At 43.7% G+C, this 8,091-nt stretch overlaps 2 non-coding genes across 2 annotated transcripts; both read left to right on the top strand.

Annotated features, from left to right (window-relative positions):
* The first annotated feature begins 1,157 nt into the window (after nt 1–1,157).
* Nucleotides 1,158–1,260, top strand: LOC121166228. The gene has a single exon (XR_005885373.1). It is a non-coding gene; the product is annotated as a U6 spliceosomal RNA (small nuclear RNA).
* Nucleotides 1,261–6,273: 5,013 nt separating this feature from the next.
* Nucleotides 6,274–6,346, top strand: TRNAV-AAC. Its single transcript has one exon. It is a non-coding gene; the product is annotated as a tRNA-Val (tRNA).
* Nucleotides 6,347–8,091: the final 1,745 nt, after the last annotated feature.

Genomic DNA, 8,091 nt, shown 5'->3' with positions numbered 1-8,091 from the left:
CTCCCTTGTGTGTCCCATAACCTCTACTCTATGTTTCCCTCCATGTATTTTCCTGTTCTAGATGCTTAGTGAGATCATTAACAAGGTTTTCAAGATAGGGAAAAATAGATGGTTTCATTTGATTGTACTTCTTATAAAAAAGTCTTAATTTCTCTAAGCTTCATTCATCTGTGAAATGGAGGTAAATGTCATCATACTAGCTGATAAACTAAATCAAACACCTTACATAACAATTATTGTAATTTTTCTAAATTTTTTGAGATTTATTTGCTTTCATTGGAATGGCAGAGAAAAGCAGAGGAAACTCAGATATCATCCATGCAGAGAAATAGAGAGAGAAGCTCTTCCATCCCCTCGTTCACTCGCCTGTGGTTGCAAAGTCCAAAGCTGAGCCTGTCTGGGGCCAGGAGCCTTGAGCTTCTTCCAGTTCTCCCACATGGGTGCAGGATCCTAAGGCTTTGAGCTTTCCTCTCCTGATTTCCCAGGTCCCCCTTTTTAAGATTTATTTTATTTTTATTGCAAGTCAAATATACAGAGAGGAGATTCACTCCCCAAGTGACTGCAAGGGCCAGTGCTGTGCCAATCCAAACCAGGAGCCAAGAACTTCCTCCATATCTCCCATGCACGTACAGGAACCCACAGCTTTGTGTTGTCCTCAACTGAGTTTCCAGGCCACAAGCAGGGAGCTGGATGTGAGGTAGGGCTGCCAGGATTAGATCCAGCACCCATATGGGATTCTGGCATGTTCAAGGAGAGGACCTTAGCTGCTAGGTCGCCGTGCTGTGCCCATATGTGGTTACCTTTAAGAAGATAGCTGCTGCCATCTAAGGAGACATTTGCAGGCAGTTCTGTTGCTTCCACTTACAGGAATCAAGTACACCAATGGAAGAACTAAACAAAAATATAAAAACTGAAAATTCTGGGAACAATGAGTTTATGTCAACATTCGAGTACATGGCTCATAATTGGATTTTCTTTTTCTTTTTTTTTTTCTTTTTAAGATTTACTTATTTTTATTTAAAATGCCCATTTGCAGAGAAAAGGAGAAAGAGGTCTTCCAGCCTCAGGGTTGTTCCGCAAATAGTCACAGCTTAGCTGAGCTGTGCATGGGTTTCCTCTGGGTCATCCACATGAGTACCCAAGGACATAGGCAGTTCTTGCTTCAGCAGCACATATACTAAAATTAAAACAACAGAGAGAAGATTATCATGGCCCCCATGTAAGAATGACACCCAGGGAATTGGGGCATCATGGGAGCTGGATTGGAAGTGGAGCGTCTGGAACACTATCAGGTGCGTATATGGGATGCTTGTGCTTGATTGCTGGAGAATCAGCCCAATGAAGACCAGCTGTTAATACCTGGATCTTCATTTCATTCCTTTTAAATTATTCTAAACTGTTACTCCAATTCCACAACCATAAAAGCCCTTCAGACTTAACAAACCTTTTCAAATTTCGATCTTGGCACTTTTTCTGCCCTATAAATGATTCCTTTCACTCAGCCACAGCCTGATTTGCAAACAACCTAGCTGTGACTGACACATCTCCAACTTCATTGTGGTTAGGTGCACATCAGATCATCTCCTATCTCAGAAAAAACTTAAACAGACATGTAAGAATCATATAATTCACAATCAAATAAGCCAGCATCATTCACTCACTATTGTCACAAACAAGGCATTGGGAAAGATCCATGACTGCCTTGAAAGGCTACCGCAAGGTCTATAGTGTCATTATCCAGTGACTTGGACCTAAGGGCCAGAATGTAGGAGCCTTATTAAAGCTGGGCAAAGAAAAGAAAAATCTGAGAAAGAGGTCAACAGCGGTAAGCAGGTATCTGGAAATGTGGAAAACCATCGCAATTTGGCTATGGCAGAGCAAAACGTGATACATGTGTCATTAAATTCAAGTGTAGGCACTCCAGCATAATCAATCATGTTATGGCTTTGCAGAGGAAACAATCCATTCTCACGTCCTCATGGGAATTCTTGGTTTCTGGGAGGCCTTACTTCAAGTTGAAGTATAGGAAAGTCACTTAGTGGAGGCATGAATCCAGGACATTGCATTGTTTCACAGAGTGAAAATCTTGATCCTCCACCTCTTCCCTCACTGCTTTAGGCAGGAACAGGACATTGAGGAAGATGGAATATGTACATTTCTAGTATTAAAAATTGGGTTATCGGGCCCGGCGCGGTGGCGCAAGTGGTTAAGGTCCTCGCCTTGCACGCCCGGGGTCCGATATGGATGCCAGTTCTAATCCCAGCGGCCCCTCTTCCCATCCAGCTCCCTGCTTGTGGCCTGAGAAAGCAGTCAAGGACTGCCCAAATCTTTGGGACCCTGCACCCGCGTGGGAGACCCGGAAGAGGCTCCTGGCTTTGGATCGGCATAGCATCGACCATTGCGCTTGCTTGGGGAGTGAATCATCGGACGGAAGATCTTCTTCTCTGTCTCTCCTCTCTGTATATCCGCCTTTGCAATAAAAATAAAATAAATCTTTAAAAAAAATTGGTTATTTCTCCAGCTTAAGAACTACTTCAAGTGTTCTTAATTGCTGCATGTCTTTGGCTAGTATGCACAGAATCACTGTTTAGTTCTACAATAGATATATTTTTTCCCACTATTTTGTATTTTGTTTGCACACCACCCCAGAGTCTCATTTGCTGTGTTGAACATTGTTCTCTTTGACATATTACCTATTATGTCACCACACAGGATAATGTTGGGAAATAGGAATATCTCAATCATTTTTACTCTGTAATATTCTTTCTTCTGTGTTCAAGTGGTTTTGAACAGTTTCTAAAGTCATGGTCACAGATGCTTGAATCTTGTCTTCCCCACTCACAGCATCATCCAGATCACACCCATGTAGGGTACTCCAGAATGTGCAGACGACCTTTCACATAGACAGGAAACCTAACCAAGAGGATCTAAGCAGAGAATGAACAAATGAACAAACACTTGAAGACATGTCATTTATTAACATTGAGGCATTTAGGAAGCCTAAATAAACCAATAACCACAATACTGTTACATCAGTTATAAAGAATCTCCCAAGAAAAGTTCAGGTTCAGATAGCTTTAATGTTAAGATCTACCAAACTTTTAAGAAAGCATGAATTTTTCTCCAACTATTCAATACAATTGAAAGGGAGGACCCCTTCCAGACACATCCTATGAGAGCCAGAGAAGATACAACAAAAAGAGAATCACAGATTTTTGCAAAGCGCAAGGGAGATCACGCCAGACATAAGCATAGAGTTGAAGAATCCTTTATTATCCAAACTTGGCAACAGCAGCTCCCACCCCACTCCAGGAGGTACTGTTCCAAGCAGCAAACTTCATGGGTTTTTAAGCTCTCATCTCCCAATCTGATTGAGAATCAAAGCAGTACAAAGTTTTAGACAGGAAGGGAGTTATCAGAGCCCAAACTTTAACACTAGAAGCACAATAGAAGCTTGGAGGGACCGTGCCCGCACTAGCCACTGGCGCAATCTCTGCACTGTCAGCTATTCTGAATGGAGCAAAAGGCAGGAGGGGTGGGGCACCTGTCAATTAACTTGAAAGGTGCGAAGCAAGGTACAAGGGTGGGGTGTGGAAACTCCATTCCCATGCCGTATCCCTGTCTATTAACTTGACAACCGGGTGTGAGCCATCAATGACCACACCCCTTTACAAGACCAATACCCCTGATCTCAATAAAATTGCAAAAATCCTCAATAAAATTGTAATCCAATGACACATCCAAAAGATCACCCACCCTGACCAAGTGGGATTTTTCCCATGGATCCAGAAATGGATTAACCAAAAAAAAAAAAAAAAAAACAAACAAACAAACAATGAACATAACATTTTGCATAAAGAAAAGAGTAAAGAAGCCAGGAAGAAAACTAGTGCCACTTCAGGATCTAAACGCTGCAAGGTGAGGAGACAATGGATGCTTGAAATGTTCCACTGAATTAAACAATAGACACTTTTTTTTCTCGTTTTCATAATAAGGATCATGGAGAATGTGGATATTGATCCCACCACCTCTCCTATGCTAAGCAAGCACTCTACCACCTGAGCTAATTCTCCACCCAGCGCTGCAGTTTTCATCCCATTTCACTAGTGGGCAGCACAGCCACCTTCACACCGTGCCCTCTGCTTCTAGAAGCGCCCAAGAGCTCAAATAAGCCCTTTCTCTTCACCACCTGTGGAACTCCCTTGGCCCAGCAACAATCGCTAAACAGCCAAGACAACAACCAGGTCTACTCACCTCAGCCAGGAGAAGGGAAGAAGGAGAGAAATGGTGTGGGGAAAACTGGGGGGCAGCCAAACTCAGACCAGTTTCACTGTGGTTCCTTTGAAGATGCCAGCGAGCCACTGGGCTGCAGTTTCTCAAGGTCAGGGTGGGAGGTGGGTGTGTTGATGGCAGAGGGGCTGGTGAAAAATGAAAAGGAAAGAAGATGATGTTTCCACCCGGTTTCGAACTGGGGACCTCTCGCATAGTTAGGCGAGCGTGATGACCACTACACTACAGAAACAACAGTATGTACAAACTTTCTTCATCTATACACATGTACTCAACATGTTCTTATCTAATCAATGCGTACTTGCCCATGTTTTGCTCTGGCCCTTTCAAAAATCTTGTCTTCCTCTTTACCACTTTGCTTCTCAAGCGTCACCAGGAAACCTCTTTGACTTGATCCTGCTTCACGCTTCCTTTACCTTCCACTCCTACTGCACCACAAGATCAGCCTCAGAAACAGGATATTTTTTAAATGATGTCTTGGACATATTTTAAATGATGCACTGGACATATTTTAAATGGTGTATTGGAAATATTGATGTCATATTTGTCAGTAGAGCCATCCAAAGTAGCTGCTGAGAAATGAGAGAACAATTTTTGGTGGAATTGAATTCCTGGATCTATGAGCTAATACGTTCAATTGTCATTGAGCTATTCTAAAGGCATGTCCAACATTTTTTTGCTGTTCTCTGCACCATGTCCTACAGCTGACTGCACTGTGCTTTCACTGTGGGGCAGGGGGAGGAGTCTTCCACTTAGTTGTTGGAGTGTGGCTCCACTGGTGAGGGGATTGTCCAGCATAATCATGGCTGTGGATTCAATACTGTGCTCTTTTGAGCTCAAATGTCAGGTGAGGGAATTGGGATGGCACTCAGAACACTCTGTGCAAAGACAAGAACTCCAGATATCTTGTTCCCCATGCTTGCCAACAAGCGCTGGCAAATTTGTCCTTTTGTGTCTCACGTTGTGTACTACGGCCCCAAATGTGGCACAGTCCTGAAAAGGCAGGGCACAGCACCCAGAGAAGAACCCTGACATTCTGCTCAAGACTGTGGAGATGGAAGTGGCTGTCAGTCCTACTGTAACTGTGAGGCCAAAATCAGTGAACTTACTCACAAACCAGAAAAATATGGACAACATTGCAAGGCTTTGGAAATGGATCTGATATTGAAAACGCATCAGAAAGCTCCTTGCTGCTTGTAGATTTTCAGTGCCTTGGCTACACTCTGAGCTACTTGCAGAAACAACAGTAGCAATAGTGGACACAAGATGTGAACAGGTGCTAAATGTCAAGGCTGCATCCCACATTGCTCAACAGAGCAAAACCAGGAAACTCCAACTCCAGTGAGAAATGGCAATCTATACACATTGAAGACAAAGATGAGATACTTGAAAATATGGTCCTGAAGTTGTGATGATTTTCCAAGAAGGAAGGACACACACTGTTCAAATGGATAAAAGCCAGGAAGTCTCAGTAAACATGCTTCTGATAAAGAAAACTAAATTGCAATATTATCTCTGTTACAAACCAAACTCAACAGAACTTCTGAAAACAACTTTGTGTAGAGGAAGGAGAGGGAAGAGTTAGTGACTTGAATAGAAAGCAGTGACTAATAAGAGCAGCAAAATAAAATGTATTAAAATGAACAGACCTTCAGGGATCAACAGGGAAATAAAGATGAACCATTCACATCTTTAATACCAGACATGGAGGGAAAGGAGTTGCCAGCGAAAAGTGGTGTGTGAATGAATAGAAGGCTTCCCCGAGTTGGCAGAAGACATCACCGTACATATTCCGGAAAGTGAAGGAAACGTGAAGCAGGATCAAGTCAAAGAGGTTTCCTGGTGACGCTTGAGAAGCAAAGTGGTAAAGAGGAAGACAAGATTTTTGAAAGGGCCAGAGCAAAACATGGGCAAGTACGCATTGATTAGATAAGAACATGTTGAGTACATGTGTATAGATGAAGAAAGTTTGTATGTACTGTTGTTTCTGTAGTGTAGTGGTCATCACGCTCGCCTAACACGCGAGAGGTCCCTGGTTCGAAACCGGGTGGAAACATCGTCTTTCCTTTTCATCCTCTTTCATTTTTCACCTCCCCCTCTGCCATCAACACACCCACCTCCCACCCTGACCTTGAGAAACTGCAGCCCAGTGGCTCGCTGGCATCTTCAAAGGAACCACAGTGAAACTGGTCTGAGTCTGGCTGCCCCCCAGTTTTCCCCACACCCTTTCTCTCCCCTTCTCCTGGAGGAAGTGAGCAGTCCTGCTTCTCTTGCAATTTAGCGATTCTTGATGGGCTAGGGGAGTCCCGGGAGCCTTTGAAGCAGTTCGATTTTCCCTGTGAGCTCTTGGCCGACTGCGAGGTGCAAATGCTATGGCTTCCTCCAGTGAAATGGGATGAAAATTGCAGTGCTGGGTGGGGAGTTAGCTCAGGTGGTAGCGTGCTCGCTTAGCATGTGAGAGGTGGTGGGATCAATACCCACATTCTCCACACTCTCTTACTACCTCAGATTTTATGAAATCAAAATGAAACAGATTTGAACATGTCAGCCATTACATTGATCTCTCAAAGCACATTCTTCCCTTTTGCTTCAGAGAAACAGCACAGAATGGAAGAACACACTCAATTGGTCTGCCATCTGCTACTGTACTTCTCACTAACAGCAGCAGGACATAGCTCTGATCATGGAGCAATTGCATAGTGTAGTGTGGTCATCATGAGAAAGACAGTTGTCATTTCTCATAGGATTTACAATTTCTTACTTCCCTCTGTACTATTATGAAGGATCCTTCCTGTCCAAGGAAATGCTACGTGAGTCTCCCAATGTTGCTCTATGGAAGCTGGTTCAAACTCAGCTTACAACCGACCATCACTCCCATCTTGGAAAGAAAGGTCTCCCTCTGAAGGTCCACATGGTCACTAGGTAAGGAAAGGACCTTGAAGAACTGAGTGCTCTGAGAAGAAAATACAGAACATCTCAGGCAGAGAGGACAGACTTTCAATTTGTGTGTTGCATTCAACATAATTTGAAAACACATCTAACTAGACCACTTGTCTACTTATTGGATGGAAGAAGAGTAATTTGAACTTCCTCCCTCCTAAGACAGAGAAGAGCTCTTTCTGATCACTTTAGATTTAAAATAGACAGTTGTGTTGGAAACAGATTCTCCTTTGGGAGGATGTGTGCACTCATCAAACTCTGCTTCACAAATCCTCTAAGAAAAAGCCCACCATTCTACAGGCCGCAGCGCCTGCTAAAATTTCCCTTTTCCTCCACAGTTTATCTTTCTGCCAGGATTCTAGAGTCTTCCTACCTGGGAAAACAGGAAGGGTCAGCTCAGTTCACCAAGGCCAGCCAATAGCAGAGTCTTCCCTCCTTCTGGGTACCAAGTCAGCTGACAGTCCCAATCCATTTTAAAGTGAGTTAACTGGCATCTCAGGGTTGGCTTGTAGCTCTAGTGGGAAATGTATCCAGTTGCAACCCTTTCCATCCCTTCTAGGCAAACAAGTAGAAAAATGTTGGAGATCGTCCCAGCACTGGCCTAGTTTAGGTCTTTTTTCACCACACACACCATGAGAGATGCAGTGCCTGTGCACAGTGCTTGTGGCTGGGCTCCTCTGCCAAAGAAGGTCTTGATTGCTTTTCATGCCAGAGCTCCTTATGGAATGTTCCTGAGACAGACAAATGGTTGGTTAAGTCCATCATACCTACCTCTTCCTACCTCTGCTTACCTGGCTTAATTGCCAAAAGTACAGCTGCTCCTGTGGTTGGAACAAGTGGGGTTACAGCTGTGTCCTCCCA

Source organism: Ochotona curzoniae, unplaced genomic scaffold (genome assembly GCF_017591425.1).
Source record: "Ochotona curzoniae isolate NIBS_2020 unplaced genomic scaffold, NIBS_Ocur_1.0 contig_931, whole genome shotgun sequence".
Classification (NCBI taxonomy): domain Eukaryota; kingdom Metazoa; phylum Chordata; class Mammalia; order Lagomorpha; family Ochotonidae; genus Ochotona; species Ochotona curzoniae.
This window is presented reverse-complemented; position numbering and strand designations above follow the sequence as displayed.